This window comes from Sapajus apella, unplaced genomic scaffold (assembly GCF_009761245.1).
Source record: "Sapajus apella isolate SASKATOON/1434 unplaced genomic scaffold, GSC_monkey_1.0 scaffold12, whole genome shotgun sequence".
NCBI lineage: Eukaryota > Metazoa > Chordata > Mammalia > Primates > Cebidae > Sapajus > Sapajus apella.
The window spans coordinates 9,015,488-9,031,501 of NW_022436952.1; positions in this window are offsets into that span (position 1 = coordinate 9,015,488).

The window sequence follows — 16,014 nt, forward strand, 5'->3', positions numbered from 1 at the left end:
CCCTCCCTGCTGCCACCTGCACCTGTTTTTCCGGCCTTGCTCAATCTCTCCAATCCACAGGCTGTCTGTTCCCAAGGGTCCCTCCCCTTATCTCCCAGAGAGCTGTTGGGCATGGCCCGAAGGTGCAGAATTCATTGTTAACTCTTCAGCTTTCCCCACACAGTTCACCCCCAAAAACCACAGCAGCAAAGAGCAACAGGAAAAGTCCAGGGTTGGGGACTCAGGAAGTCTGGGGCCCGGCCCTCCCTGCTGTGTGACCTTGCCTCATTGTGTGACCTTCAGCTGGTCACTTACCCGCTACACTTCCGTTTTCTCGTTGGTGAAATGAGAGCACTTTACCTTTTTATTACCTGGGCTCTGTACCTCTTCCCCAACACACACTCTCTCTCTCTCTCTCTCTCTCTTTTTTTTAAAATGTAGGGCTATGAAATAACACTTATCCAATAATTATTAACTGAGATGATGATTCTTTTTTTGAGACAGTCTTGCTCTTGTCACCCAGGCTGGAGTGCAATGGTACTATCTCGGCTCACTGCAACCTCCACCTCCCGGGTTCAAGAGATTCTCCTGCCTCAGCCTCCCAAATAGCTGGGATTACAGGTGCCCGCCACCACACTCTGCTAATTTTTGGATTTTTAGTAGAGATGGGGTTTCCACGTGTTGGCCAGGTTGGTCTCAAACTCCTGACCTTGTGATCCGCCCACCTCAGCCTCCCAAAGTGCTGGGATTACAGATGAGAGCCACTGCGCACGGCCAGGAGCTGATTTTGCATGAAACAAAACTAATCAGAGCTTCTGAGCAGCATGTCCTGGTTTTGTTTCCTACAAAACAGAATCCTGAATTAGTAATTACTGAATAAATGTGCATTTCTCATGTTCCTCATTATAATTCCAGCAATGAAATTTGACATTTTAGTTAAGCCTATGTAGCCTTCTCACAGATAAATGTTCTATTTCTGTTAGGATTTTAGAAAGGTAAAAAACAGCAACAGGTCTCTTTCTTCCTGCTCTTCTCTGATCTGGAGTGGGGATTGGGGAACCAGGGACAGGTGATCTTTCAGACCCCTTGTATTGCTGGATTATGGGGCCCACGTGTGTCCCATTGGCTACTACACTAGTCAGTCATTAGGCTTCTCCTCATTTCCACCTACCAGTGCCTGGCCCCCATCAGAGATCAGTACAGAATAGAAAAGGGCCAGCAGCACTGGGGCCGGAAAACCCCGCCCCCATTACAAACCCTTCTGCCTCTGCCCACCCAGCCCACAATGAACACCAGAATTCAGAGCTACTGCCAGTGGAAATGGGAAGGGACCACTGCTGTGGGCACCTTAGGATTTCTTCAAGGGATGAGACTGGTTAAAAGTCCAGGAGTGCACGGTGACTGATGCCTGTAATCCCAGCATTTTGGGAGGCCAAGGCAGACGGATCACAAAGTCAAGAGATCGAGACCATCCTGGCCAACATGGTGAAACCCCCATCTCTACTAAAAAAAAAAAATTAGCAGGGCGTGGTGTCGCACCCCTGTAATCCCAGCTACTCTAGAGGCTGAGGTAGGAGACTCACTTAAACCCAGGAGGCGGAGGTTGCAGTGAGCCGAGATTGCATCACTGTACTCCAGCCTGGCCACAGAGGGAGACGGTCTAGAAAACAAACAAAAAATCCATTCCCTACTGGACACTCCGCTGTGATGTCTTAAAGGTGCCTGACATTCAATATGTTTAAAGCAGCCCATTACTCTCCCCCCGGGGATGGGAGAGATGCCCCTCTGGCTGGCTCCCCACCTTTATATCTGACCATCAATCACCCAGGCTCTGTGTGCTGACCCCTAGCTCCCTTCAGCCTCTGTCAGGACCTCTAGGCTAGAGCTCCAGCTCCTAACGTTTTCTCCTTCACCTCCCTCAGCCCAGGCCTCAGCAGGGCCCTCCTGGCTCCTAGTGGGAGCCTCCCCTCTTCCCTCCCACCACCACACTGGAGCCAGGGGGATTTTTTCACATCATCTGTGATTGATCATCCTATAGCCTTGGTCAAAACCTTCCGTGACTTCATGCAAAGACAGCACGTGTGTGAGCAATGGGGAGAAAAGCAGGGAATAACTGGAGTTCTTGGGGGGAAAGGTGGCGAACCATTGATCTGTCCAAATCTTTAATTGCACAGATGAGAAATCGGAGCCTGAGAGACACAGAGTACCCGGCTCAAAGTTACCCAGCAAGGCAGAGGCAGATGGTGTATTTGGGGAACAGTGACGCTCTGTCCCACCTGGCACACTGTCCACTCCCCATGTCCTCACTGGGCACTGTGCTTCAGCCACATGGAGCTTCTGTGTGCCCTAAGCTTACACCTCTTTCACCCTACCTCCTTCTTCACATAGGCATGCCCTTCCTCTCCTCCCGACATCCACAGTCCTAGTCACCCGCCAAAGCCCAGCTCAAGTGCTGCCTCCTCCAGGAAGGCTTCCCCGAATTCCTGTGCTGACCTCCTCTGCATGCCTCCCTATCCATCACTCAGCATTCTCAGTTTTGGTAAGAATCATTCCTGGGCATGTCCTCCAGGAGGGGTGGGACTTGTCTTACTCACCTTCATATCTCCAAGAGCAGCCTGCCTCGTGCCTGGCCCGTCACAGGTACTCAACTGGTATTTCTGGAAGGCCTTATCATTACATTTATATCGTTGTTATGCATGGCTGGCATTGACAGTTGAGTCAGCCACTGTGCTCAGTGTACAAGTCAGAACACATGCGTCTTCAAAACAGGCCCAACGATTAGCCCCATTTCACAGATGAGGAAACTGAGGCTCAAAGGAAATTGGTTGCTTGCCCTGGGTCTCACTGCTGGAATAAGGCAGAGTTGGAGCTCCACCCCAAGTGCAGCTGATTCTAAAGCCTGTGACTTTTTTTTTTGAAGACAGAGTCTCACTCTATTGCCCAAACTGGAGTGCAGAGGAGCAATCTCGGCTCACTGCAACCTCTGCCTCCTGAGTTCAAGCAATTCTCCTTCCTCAGCCTCCCGAGCAGCTGGGATTACAGACCCGTGCCACCATGCCTGTAGTCCCAGCTGCTCAGGAGGCTGAGGCAGGAGAATCAGCAAACTTTTGTAATTTTAGTAGAGACAGGGTTTCACCATGTTGGTCAGGCTGGTCTCAAACTCCTGAGCTCAGGTGATCTGCCTGCCTCGGCCTCCAAAAGTGCTGGGATTACAGGTGTGAGCCACCGTGCCCAGCCCAAGCCCGTAACTCTCAATCTCTGTGTTCTCTCCGCAGCAGGGATGACAGCGCTCCTGGAGGCTATCGGAGAAGTCCCAGGATTCTGTCACCCGCAATGGCCCTTTTAGCCTTGGGGAGTCCTGTGATCCAAGGCCAGAGGACTGAGTCCCCTCCAGTTCTCATAGCAGACGAATAGTAGGTTCACCCAGGCCTGCTTTGTGGTGGCCCCGGCCGCACGCAGAGGCTGCCCTCCCCTGCGGTTAGAGCATGCCCTGGAATCCCTAGCACGGCCAGGTGACGAGAGTTCCCCACTGGCCCCCTGCCACAGGAACACAAAGTACCTTTGCACATAACCTTTCTTTGTCCCCTGCCGGTGACAGCAAATGGGGCAGGCCCAGGGCAACGTGGTAAGGTGGCAGAAGTTTGTCTTGGACAGTGTTTGCAGCCTCTTTGTTCCCTTTCCACCAGGGGTTTCCTGCTGGCTGATCCCTCCCGTGCTGCAGGCTGGAATGGAGGCTTTAACCCTGTTATAACCCAGAGGGACATGCAAGAAGGAACAGCAGGCTTTATGGAAAGACTGAAAATGAAGGCAAAGGTTTTCCTTGCTCATGAAACCTGGCTCACCCTACAGGTAGTCCCAAAGAGAGCTTGTGATTTTCTTTCCCCTGTGGTCTCCCCACCCCTTCAGAGCTCTCTCGGAAGCTCTGCTCTCTCATTCCTTCCCTTCCCTGATCGGAGGCTGTGCCAAGGCTCCTGGATAGTGGAGCTGGAAAACCTGTCCCTTCCACCACTCCTATGCCATCTCGGGGCTCACCCCCACCTGTGTGCCTGCCCCTGTGCTAGGCCTGCACAGATCTCAGCTCACTGATCACTATGAGAACCCTCAACTCTTCTCCCCATTTCGTGGACAAGGATGCCGAGCCTCAGAGGGGTTTGTGATACTCAAGATCACGCTGCCGGAGCGTGAGGTGATGGGATGTGAACTTTGGTCTGTGTGGCTGCAAAGCTCCTGCTGCTCTGATTCTCTTTCTACCTGCTGCAGCCCACATCCCTCTGGGCAAGTCTGACACCCTAGCTGCCCTCAACTGCCTGGCCCTGTGGCATCCCCAGAGGGTGAGGGGAGCACAGGGTCTAGGCACAGAGGACAGCCAGGGACAAGGCAAGGGGGCTGCCCAGCACGGTGGTTCTGCTCCAGAGGTGCAGTCAGACTGCCTGGGTCGGCCCATGCCTGGGTCTGTCATTGCGGGCAGCGTGGCCAGCCTAAACCGCAGTTTTCTCTTTTATCACCTATGTGCTAAAAATACCTATTTCTGGAGATTCCTGTGAGGATGAAATGAGACAGTCTAAGCCAAGTGCTTTGCCTAATGGCACAGGGTAGATGCTCAAGAAAAGTTTGTTGTCTCCCTGTGGTCTGGGTGGGGGCAGGGTGGGGCTTGGTGGAGAAATGACACAGTAACCCACAGAAAACGTCATCACCTCGATGGCAGATGGATGGCACATTTGAGGGAAGCCACAACACAGGAAGAAAAAATTTTTCCATTTTGGCTGAGCAAAGGCAACAATATAATTACCATCATTTATAAAACCTGCTTCCCATTAATGTCTAATTCCCAGGAAGCGCAACAATAATTATCTCATTAACTATGTGTCAGATTAACTTTGTTGCAGGTTTTATTTGATTAAAACAGTGAACTCGAAACAGGTATGCTCATTCTTCACAGTCTGTGGTTTCTGGAGCACAGTCCTCTGTTGGCAACGTTTTCTAAATTAGAAGGCATGTTTCCGGGGAAATGTTTTTTGCAAATTTAGTTATCTCAAGTCCCAAAGCAGGGTGCACCCCGGGTGGAGGGAAGGGCTCAGAGCTTCCTATTAGCTTCCACTTTTGGATTTGCTAAGGTTAGTGATGAAAGATGAATTATGTATCCATCTTTTCAAGAATTTGGGGGCTGTGCATGGCTAGCTCACGCCTGTAATTCCAGCACTTTGGGAGACCAAGGCAGTGAATCACATGAGGCCAGGAGTTCAAGACCACCCTGGCCAACATGGTGAAACCCTGTCTCTACTAAAAATACAAAAATTAGCCAGTCATGGTGGCAGTACCTATAATCCCAGCTACCTGAAAGGTTGAGCCAGGAGAATTGCTTAAATCCAGAAGGCAGAGGTTGCAGTGAGCCAAAATCATGCTACTGCACTCCAGCTTAGCCAACAGAGCAAGACTCTCTAAAAAAAAAAAAAAAAAAAAATGGGGCTTGGTATTATTTGAATATTTTACCACGTGCATTTGTATTACTTGTGTGACATATATAATTTTTTAATGTCTGGTGGTGGAAGATACTGTTTTTATTCCCTCCCCCTCCCCCTGGCCCTAATACATGGACAACTCCAAAGCTGTTATATCCTGGATTATTTCCCCCATGAGGAGAAACATTTGCTATGTCACATGCACTTAAGTATCTGACGTTTTTCTCATTTTCTCGTGGGTGGTGAGGACCCCCGTCCCCTCCTCCGCACCCCTACCTTAACAGGGAAAAGCTGCCTGTGGATGGTTCCCAGCTGCACAGGGAAATCGCTGAAGATTTCCAATAGGGAAGTGTCACACTTTGCCAGACATGGAGAAGACAGAATAGTTGGCTGGAATCACAGACCGGGCAGTGGTACAAGAGAAGGCAGGGGCACGGTGGGGAGGGGTCGGTTGCTCAGCAGCTGGCTGGGCATCTCTCACCATGCTGGACCAGATTGCATTCTGAGGCTCACGCCCTTCAGCGGCCCCCGTCATTCCCAGGAGCTGGTGTGTGCGTCTGCTGCCCTGTGGGAGAGCCCCTGCACACACACTGAACCCAAGGGCGACCCTTTCCCTGAGATCAAGTGATGTGGGGGTTCAGGAGGAAGAGCCCAGCTGCAGTGCTTCAACGCCACTGGAAGGGGAGGGGAGGGAAGGGAGGCAATGGAAATCCCTGCTGTAGTGCCAGGAAAGGAAAGCTCCAGATCATCTGGGAGAGTGCCCGCACTGTCCTTCTTCTGCAGGGCTGTGCTGCTGACAGTCTGCAGGGCCAGCTTGGATCCTGGAGGACCAGAGAGAGGAGCCCCTGACCACGAGCTAGGAGCGGGAGGACACTTATTGTTCTATCCCCTCCTGATCAAAACGTAGCCTCCACATGTGGCCTGTGGAAACAGACCCCTCACCTCCAGCTCAGGGCTCCTGCAGGTTGTCCGCCTCTAGTCCCTGTTCTCTGTGGTCTAGCTACTTTGCCTTGGTCACTGGGCATCAGGTCTAGGGTGTCGCAGTCCAGTAGAAATACAACCCAAGCCACGTGTAGAGTATAATATTTTCTTTCTTTGTGAGACAGAGTCTTACTCAGCCAGGCTGGAGTACAGTGGTGTGATCTTGGCTCACTGCAACCTCAGCCTCCTGGGTTCAAGCGATTCTCGTGCCTCAGCCTCCCAAGTAGCTGGGATTACAGGCGCATGCCACCATGCCTGGCTAATTTTTGTATTTTTAATAGAGGTGGAGTTCCACCATGTTGGCCGGGCTGATCTCGAACTCCTGACCTCAGTTGATCCACCTGCCTCAGCTTCCCAAAGTGCTGGGATTATAGGCATGAACCACTGTGCCCAGCCAGAATATAATATTTTCTAGTAGCCACATTTAAAACAAAGAAACGGGTAAAATTAATTTTTTGAATATATTTTGCTTAACCCAATATGTCCAGAATATTATCGTTTCAACATGTAATCAATTTAAAAAGTAAAGAGATCTTTTATATTCTTTTTTCACACTAAGTCTTGAAGATCTGGTTGGTGTGTAGTTACTCCTGTGGCACATCTCAGTTTAGACTAACTCTGTTCCACGCCCAGGGCCATCCCTGTGGCCGTGGCTGCCATAGTGGGGAGTGCAGGTCTAGCACTTTCCTTGTGCCCTCCACTCTCCACAGGGGAGGTCAGAGGCCTCCTCAGAGGCCTCATGTCCAGACCCCTTTGCCTTTCCCTGACCCAGGAGGAAATCATCCTTTGGGTCGGGGGTGCCCATCTGTGTTTCCTTATTGGCCATTGGGGAAAGCGAGAGCCCTGGACTGGGCATCAGAAGGCTCTACCACTCGGCCTGCTGTGTGACCTGGAGCAAGTCACCTCCCCTCTCTGGGCACTGGTCTCCTTCTCCGTCAGATGAGTTTTCATTAGATTTGTGACTTTCAAACAGTGGAAATTGTTTTTCTGAGGCAATCTCATGCAGAACCCCTGTGTATAAATCACAGGAGAGTGAAGCTTCTCAATACACGGTGAGCTGCCGCCTCCAGCCCCCAGCCTGGAGATCACTCGGTGGCCAGGCTGGAGCAGAGGGTGAAAACCCGGCACCATCAGTCTGCAACTCACATTTTCACACCGAATTTTCTTTTCTTTTTTTTTGAGACAGGGTCTCTCTGTGTCGCCCAGGCTGGAGTGTAGTCTCCACTCACTGCAACTTCTGTCTCCCAGGTTCCAGTAATTCTCCTGCCTCAGCCTCCTGAGTACCTGGGATTATAGGCGCCCACCAGCATGCCCGACTAATTTTTGTATTTTTAGTAGAGATGGGGTTTTGCCATGCTGGCCAGGCTTGTCTTGAATTCTTCACCTCAGTTGATCCACCTGCCTCGACCTCCCAAAGTGCTAGGATTACAGGCGTGGGCCACCGCGCCTGGCCTCACACCTAATTTTCTAAACCTGCAAATGACACTGTAGATTGTTTCTGGGCCTGCGTGCATAGTAAAGGTATGAACACATGCATAGGGAGTGCGCTGCTTTCCACTTCGCGGCCTCCTCTGAAGACAGAGGAAGGAGGATGGACCAGGGATGGCACTTCAGTTCTATTGCCAAAATTTAGCTTTTTGACCGAAAGAGACCTAAAGAGAATATAGTGAAATGTTAATGTGTTCGAACTTAGTGGTTGGTGTGTGCAGAGATATTACTCTGTACTTTCCTGTATATTTGAGATATTTTATAGCTTTAATTTGAAACTTTAGGAAGGTCAAATAAATATAATCTGATCTCACCTTAGGCACAGAATTTTTTTAATCATCAAGTAAAATGTATCTTTCCCTCCCCACGACACAGTAGGTCATCCCCAAGACCCCCACCCTCCCTGCTCTGGTAGTTCAGGAATATAGGTGCTGAATTGACCAAGGGTCAGGGGTTCTCAGGACGTGGACAGCAGCTGAGCAATTATTCAGTAAGTATCGATTCTACCTTTGGGGTATCGGGTATGTGGGGGCCCCAGGGCATTGAGACCCAACTCTGATTCAAGAGGAGCCTGAATGGGGAGACCTTTCATGGCTAACCCCGCCTCAGGGATGGTTGTGAGAGGCCGGGGAGAGGAGCTGGGATCTGACCCTCTCTGGCTCCCAGGCCCCCAGTCTTCCGTCTCTGGGTGGAGGGAAGCCTCTCCTCTCTGTCACTCACTGTTCTTGCCCCTCCCATCGCAGCTTGACTCTCCAATGCACTGCAGCTTGCCCTGGGCCCCTCTGGTTGAGTTTTGGAGGCTCAGCTCACCTCTCTGAATGTGTGTGTGTTCCCCGCTGGGCCCCATCTCTGGTTCCTCCCTGTCACCCTTTCCCGCATACCCACTGATGAGGCCCCAAGCTCAGAAAGATTAGGACACCTGCCAGGGTCACCCTTCCCGGCCGGGCATGGCAGGAGGAGGGCTGTGGGAGGACAGCCGTGTACCAGGTCCAGTGAGGTTATTTCACCGCAACAAACAGGTCCTGCCAGTTTGCCATTTGGAGAGAGTTTGGCCCCAGTTCCCATGGGCTGGTTAAATGGTAACTTGTCTTTGGTTGTCTGTGGAAATGCGACAGGGCACAGGCCACCAGCTAGGCCAGTGCTGGGCATTGGACTCCCAGTCACGCTTCTTTTCTTTTGTTTTTTTGAGACAGAGTCTGGCTCTGTAGCCCAGGCTAGAGTGCAGTGGTGTGATCTCAGCTCACTACAACCTCTGCCTTCCGGGTTCAAGCGATCCTCCTGCCTCATCCTCCTGAGTACCTGCGATTATAAGCACCCGCTACCACGCTCAGCTGATTTTTGTATTTTCAATAGAGAGGGTTTCACAATGTTGGCCAGGCTGGTCTCAAATTCCTGACCTCAAGTGATCCACCTGCCTCGGCCTCCCAAAGTGCTGGGATTACAGATGTAAGCCACTGCACCTAGCTCTTTCTTTCTTTGTTTTTTTCTTTTCTTTTCTTTCTTCCCTTTTTTTTGAGACAAGTCTCACTCTGTCACCCAGGCTGGAGTGCAGCAGTATGATGACGGCTCACTATAGCCTTGAACTCCCAGGCAGAGGTGATCCTCCAGCCTTAGCCTCAGCCTCCCAAGTACTAGGACTAGACAAATGCCACCATGCCTGGCTAATTTTTTTTTTTAGAGACTGGGTCTGGCTATGCTGCCCAGGCTAAGCAATACTTATTTTCTTTATTTTTTGTTGTTTTCCAGAATCTTCCCCATTCACATATCTTCCTAGCCAGATGAGTAAGAGCAAGGAGGGATGGTGGTGTTAATAACAGAGTAACACAGCCATTGAGGGCCTTTCATTGGCAGATTCTTAATCAAGAACAGCTGTGCCCATTTTACAGGAGGGACAACTGAGACAGAGAGGAGTGAGGTCACTATGAGTCACTGGCCTTTCTGGCCTGAGAATTGCCTCAATATGGCTGAGCCAAAGAGGTGGAGCAGGTGAGGGGTGGGGATGGACTTCAAAGAGAGTTGACTGTCCTTGCTGGCCTGAGACACCGCACTTGTGAGAACAGGATAGCGCCCACCCCTTCCCTTTGTGCAGTGCCCGCCTGATTACAGAGTTGGGCACATAGGATCTCATCTCCTCCCACAACCACCATCTAAAATTGGCAGAGCAGGTTTTACTGGCCCCGTGTGACAGACAGGGAAACTGAGTCAGCAAGATTAGGAGCCTTGTTGGGTTCCACAGCTGGTCAGGCCCAGGGAGATCAGGCCACTGGACACCAGCTCAAGACCTGGGCTTATCTGCGGTTCCCTAGCTTGTACCAGGCCTGACTCTGTTTCCCGAGAAAGAACCCTGGGACATCATGTTTCTGGGCTGTGTTAGACCAATCAGGGGCTAAGGACTTGGGAGGACTGTTCTTGAAATTGACAGCTGCTTGGTTGGGGTGTGGTGGGTCACGCCTGTAATCCGAGCACTTTGGGAGGCTGAGATGGGCGGATCACAAGGTCAGGAGATCAAGACCATCCTGGCTAACACGGTGAAACCCCATCTCTACTAAAAAGAAAAAAGGAAAAAGAAATTGACAGCTTCTTTGAGAGTGAGGCTTCCGACCAGCCCTTTCTTTATTTCATCTGGGGCTGGTCTGGCAGACTTCCACTCCTGGCCCACAATCCCAGGTGGACAGAGGGAGTGCTCTCCAGCTTTTGGATAACCTGCGGGGGAAGAAGCCTCATTCACCTGCTCCTAGACAGTGTGTGTGAGCCCTCAGGCGCCCAGGGTGGACAGTGCTTCCAGGCAGAGAGAATGTACAATGCAAGTGAGGTGTCCGTTCCACAGACTCTGGGCACTCCTGCCCCATAGAGTAGTCACTCTCCTTCTGATCCTGCCTTCCTCAGCAGCTTTGTGAAGGTGCAGTGACTCAGAGGCTTGAGCAGGGCCTGGTGCACAGTAGGTACTCAACAGTGCCCCCCTCCACAGCTTCTTGTGCCCTGATGCTCAGAGGAGTGGGAGACCCCAGGATTTCCCCAGGAAGGAGCCTGCCATCCTCACTATCGTGACTGGCCCCTGTGCTCACCCATCAAGGCCACTCGATGCCACGCTGGGGTGGGAGGTTCTTTATTGAGGAATCTGCAGAGGTCAGGGGGAGGCGGGAGCCAGGGCCACAGGGAAGGCCAGCCAAGGACAGCTGCCCACAGCAGGCCACAGCTGGGGCCCTCTGCACCCTGCAGGCTGGCTTGTTTTCATGCAAAACCATGTTATGTAAATCAGCGCAGGGTTGAACACACTCAAGTCAGAGTCAAGAACTGGGCCCCCTGCCCCCAATCCAGGGTGTCTGAAGGTCAGGCCAGCATACCCATCATTCAGCCCGAGCAGGTGGCCGAGCCAGCTGGGCCCTTCCCCAGATGCTTTCAGGGAGGGACGCCAGGCCTAAGACCCGGGGTCCACACCCTGAGGGGAGGTGGCAGAGGATGTGGTCTCGGAAAGCCCACAACCTGGTGAGTGGGGAGGGTCCTTCCAGATGGTTTCAACCTTTGACCCAATTCCTCCATCTCTGAGGTGAAGGGAAGGGATTGGGCTGATGCCACCAGAGCCCAAGCCCAGCCACCATCCTTTCTCAGAGCCACACAGCTGGGAGAAGTCACTGAGGCTCCTCGTGCTGAGAGAAAGAGGGTATGTCTCAGGTGGGTACAAGTTGTGGACTCCTGGAGGGGTCCTTGGCCATCTCTCCTAGCAGGGACATTCCTTCTCCTGCCACCCTCCAGATCTCCTGCTCCAGATGCCTGGCTCCTCCAGGGCACCCCAATGGGCGGCTCTGCCACCCCAGGACACTCGACTGGAGCCACCCTTACAAAACCGGTTTGAAGCCAAACAATAGCACATTGCAGTCCAGCTGAGCTGGAGGCCTCAGCAGGGTGAGTACGAGTGAGGCTGTGGCCAAGAGGGACAGAGGTGCCAGGGTCTCAGAGGCAGTGCAGCACAGGTGCCAGCAAGCCCCACTGCCCAGCACGACCGCCCCACAGCTCCCTCTCTTCCCCGTGACCTGACCGCAGCTTTGAGGCCAGCACTTGGCCTCCCCTCTCAAGCAGCAGGTCCCTTCCCTGGCCCCAGAGGAGAAGGAGGGTGACTTCTAAGGAGAGAGGAAGCAGAATGTCAGCCTGCGGCCTTCCTGCCACGGGAGGAGAACTTCAGGTCAGAATGGCCATCTCAACCTCATGGGAGCTCTGGATTGGCGACTGACCGCCGTTGTGGCAGGAGGTCCACCTTCCCACAAAGGGAGCCCAGAGCCCAGAGGCGTCCCTCTGGCCCAGCGAGGGTGGGACATAGGCATATGGGTGGAAGTTGGACAAAGTCTGGCAGAATGGGGCACCAGGGGACAGTAAGACCCTGGCTGGGACACTGAGTGGGGACAGGCCCCAGCAATTCCCTTGGAGATAAAGAGCCTGCTGCAGGTCCCAGGCCCCGATGGGGGACAGAGGGGAGGGGACATGCTGGTGATGGGGGTGAGCCAGCTAGACAGAAAGCTCTGTGGACACCTGAGGCCTCCTGGAATTGCCCCAAGCCATGTGGCTAAGGCCTGGGGAGCCCTTCACCATGTGGGGTGGGGTGGAGTGGGGTGGGGGGGCCCCTCACCAAAGCTGGGAAGGGGCAGCGGCTGCGGAGAGCCTCTGGGAGATGGGAGGCGCAGCAGGGAGGAAGCCCACATGGGCCTTCCAAGTGCCCCGCTGCCCGACTTTCCTCCTGCCCGGCACCGTGGGTGGACTCCAACCTACAGCTTCACTGATCTCAGAAGGCCCCACCCTCTCCCGGCTTGTGCTTCTGACTGTTTATTTCCTGCAGAGGAGTCAGTGTTACTGCCACTGAGAACAGAGATGTTTCCACCCAGAGGGCCCACCCGCCGGGCACTGGGACCCCTGCCCACACCCCTCACACCCTGGCTCCATCCTAATGCGGGGATATGAACTTGGGCTTGGGTCCCAGCTGCTTCCTGGGCCTCTGAATCCTCATCCTTGAGCTGAGGGTGTGAGACGGGATAATTCAAGCCACCATCCAGCCCCAAATGTCCCCCTCTTCATGACTCTCTTCCCCAAATACCATGCCTCCTCAAATACCTCTCCTCCCACTCCCAGCGAGAAAGGTGCAGTCTGGTGGGGGACAGGGGAGGTTGCTGGATGACTGTGCCTTCTCCCCAGATCCCAGCCTGTCCTTCTGGACCCCACATCCAGGGACCCCCAGCCTTTACAGTTGACCCATCCCTGCATATTAGCCACAAGATTGTTGGTTCTCTTTTATAGGTGAGGAGACTGAGTCTCAAACAGGCCCTGTGTCTTGCTGAAAGTCACCTGGCCAGTCAGGGGCAGGGCTGGGTTTCAAGCCAAGCAGCAGGCCCCCTCGCCGCCCACCCCCAGCATCGGTGCAGAGCCCTGGTTGCCCTCCTCCAACATCGTTGTGGCGTGAACAGCCAGGCGCTTTCATTCAGGGCCCGACTCTGCAGCCGCCACAGCCTGGTGATGTCAGCGTTGCCATGGAAACCATTCCCCAGGCGTCGGGCAGGACCAGCCTCCCCAACGCAGTTTCCCTTTGTGTGGACTTTGCAACGCGTTGCCAAGACAGTGGGGCCTGCTGAGCGGGTTGGCATGGGGTGGGGAAGGCAGACAAAAACCCACACTGCATCCCAGCAACCGGCAGCTCACAACAGGGCCCACGGAGCTTGTGGGAGGGAGGGGCCGTGGGCTGGTGGCCTGAGGCGTGAGAACCGGTGGGGGGGGGGCGGCCCACACCCCAGCTCAGTAACCCCATCTGGCAACAGCGTTTTGGTGTCTTTAGTGCTATTTTGGGTTCCTGCTGCCTAAGAATTACCTGGGCCTGGGTGTTGTGAAAAAGGCAGACCTGCTGGCGGAGGTGGGGAGGAGTCGGTGGTTTAAACAAACCCCCAAGGCAATTCAGGTATGCCAGCCATTCCGAGAAGGACGCCTTCAGGGAAGAATGACATGTATTGAGCACCTAGCTATGCCAGGCAGGCTCTTCTGCCTATTCTCTTTCTTTTAAAAAATAATTAATTAATTAATTAAAATTTTTTTGAAACAGAGCCCTGCTCTGTCACCCAGGCTGGAGTGCAGTGGTGCAATCTCGGCTCACTGCAACCTCCGCCTCCTGGGTTCAAGCGATTCTCCTGTCTCAGCCTCCCGGGTGGCTGGGATTACAGGCACACGCTGCCACACCCGACTAGTTTTTTGTATTTTAGCAGAGTCGGGGCTTCAGCACATTGCCCAGGCTGATCTGGAACTCCTGAGCTCATGCCATCCACCCACCTCGGCTGCCTAAAGTGCTGGGATTACAGGTGTGAGCCACTGCACCGGGTATTTTCTTTCTTTCTTATTTTTTGTTAGACAGAATCCCACTCTGTTGCCCAGGCTGCAGTGCAGTGGTGTGATCTCAGCTCACCGTAAACTTCACCTGCCAGGTTCAAGCAATTCTCATGCCTCAGCCTCCCAAGCAGCTGGGACTATAGGCGCATGCCACTATGCCAGGTTACTCTTTATATTTTTAGTAGAGACAGGGTTTCACCATGTTGGCCAGGTGGATCTGGAACTCCTGACCTCAAATGATCCGCCCACCTTGGCCTCCCGAAGTGCTGGGATTACAGGTGTGAGCCGCCGCACCCAGCCCCTTCTGCTAATTTTCTCTTGCATTATAATCCTCACAGCAGCCCTGAGTGGGAGAAGGGGACAGAAGAAATTTTTTTTGTGTGGTTTGAAAAAAAATCCTCATTTCCCAGTGGAAGATGCTGAAACTCAGCAAGGTTAAATCTCTGCTTGCCCACGGTCACTCAGCTTAGACGTGGCAGGGTCTAGATTCTAACTCTGCGGCCTCCTCACCACCCAAGTTGGGCCTGCGGCCTGGGAGTGTTCACTTCCTCCTCCTGCTGGTTTTCCAGGAAGAATCCTAAAGTACCTTTGGAGAGTGGGCCAGCTTTGTCCGAAGCCTCCCACAAGCTCCGAGATCTAAGAGGGGGTTGAGCCAAGCGAGAATCTCTAAGCCCAGGCCCCTCCCCGCAGAGGCTTGGAAAGCCTGCTCAGCCTAGTAAGGAAAACTCGTGCCCTGGCCAAAGTCTCTGCTGTCCTCCAGCCACCTTGGCCCTCCAGCCACACCCTCCTCTGTCCTGTAGGCTGCCCTGGCCTCTGTGCTCCCTGAAAGGGCTCCTGACGCCTCTGTTTCCTCCCCCTGCCCGGGGATAGGTGGTCTCTGACCCAGTCCACGGAGGTGGCCACTTCTTAGAAGTTTCCAGGAAGAGGAATTCAGTGACCTTTGCTGGCGATGTCGCAGAGCTTCCACTTAGAAGTGACAGCCTTTCTGTGTCTACCCTCCACGCTCCTGCTTTCTCTGAAGCCTGGTTCCTTAAGCTCCGTCTCTCTCTTTTTTGTTATTGTTTGTTTTTGAGATGGAGTTTTGCTCTGTCTCCCAGGCTGGAGTGCAGTGGCATGATCTGAGCTCACTGCAGCCTCCGCCTCCCGGGTTCCAGTGATTCTCCTGTCTTAGCCTCTGGAGTAGCTGGGATCACAGGCATGGACCACCTGGCTAATTTTTGTTTTTTTTAGTAGAGACAGGGTTTCACTATGTTGGCCAGGCTGGTCTCAAACTCCTGACCTCAGGTGATCTGCCTGCCTCGGCCTCACAAAGTGCTGGGATTACAGGTGTGAGTCACTGTGCCCGGTCTCTCTCTTTCTTAACAACCTCTCTGAGGGCTCAAGGGGAAGGAACTCTACCCTGCAGTCCTGGAGTTCTATTTTGCCTGCTGACTCTGAAGCTGACACTCTGCCTGATATCGCTGCCCCAGGATCTGGGCTCCTCCCTCTCCACCTGCATCTCCTTTGTTTCTCATTTATTTATTTACTCATTTTTTTTTTTTTTTGAGACACGGTCTCGCTCAGTCACTTGGGCTGGAGTGCTGTGACACCATCACAGCCCACTGCAGCCTCAACATCCTGGGCTCAAGTGATCCTCCTGCCTCAGCCTCCGGAGCAGCTGGGATCACAAACACACACCACCACACACAGCTAATTTGTAAATTTCTCTGTAGAGACAGGGTCTCCCTATGTTTCCCAGGCTACTCTCCAA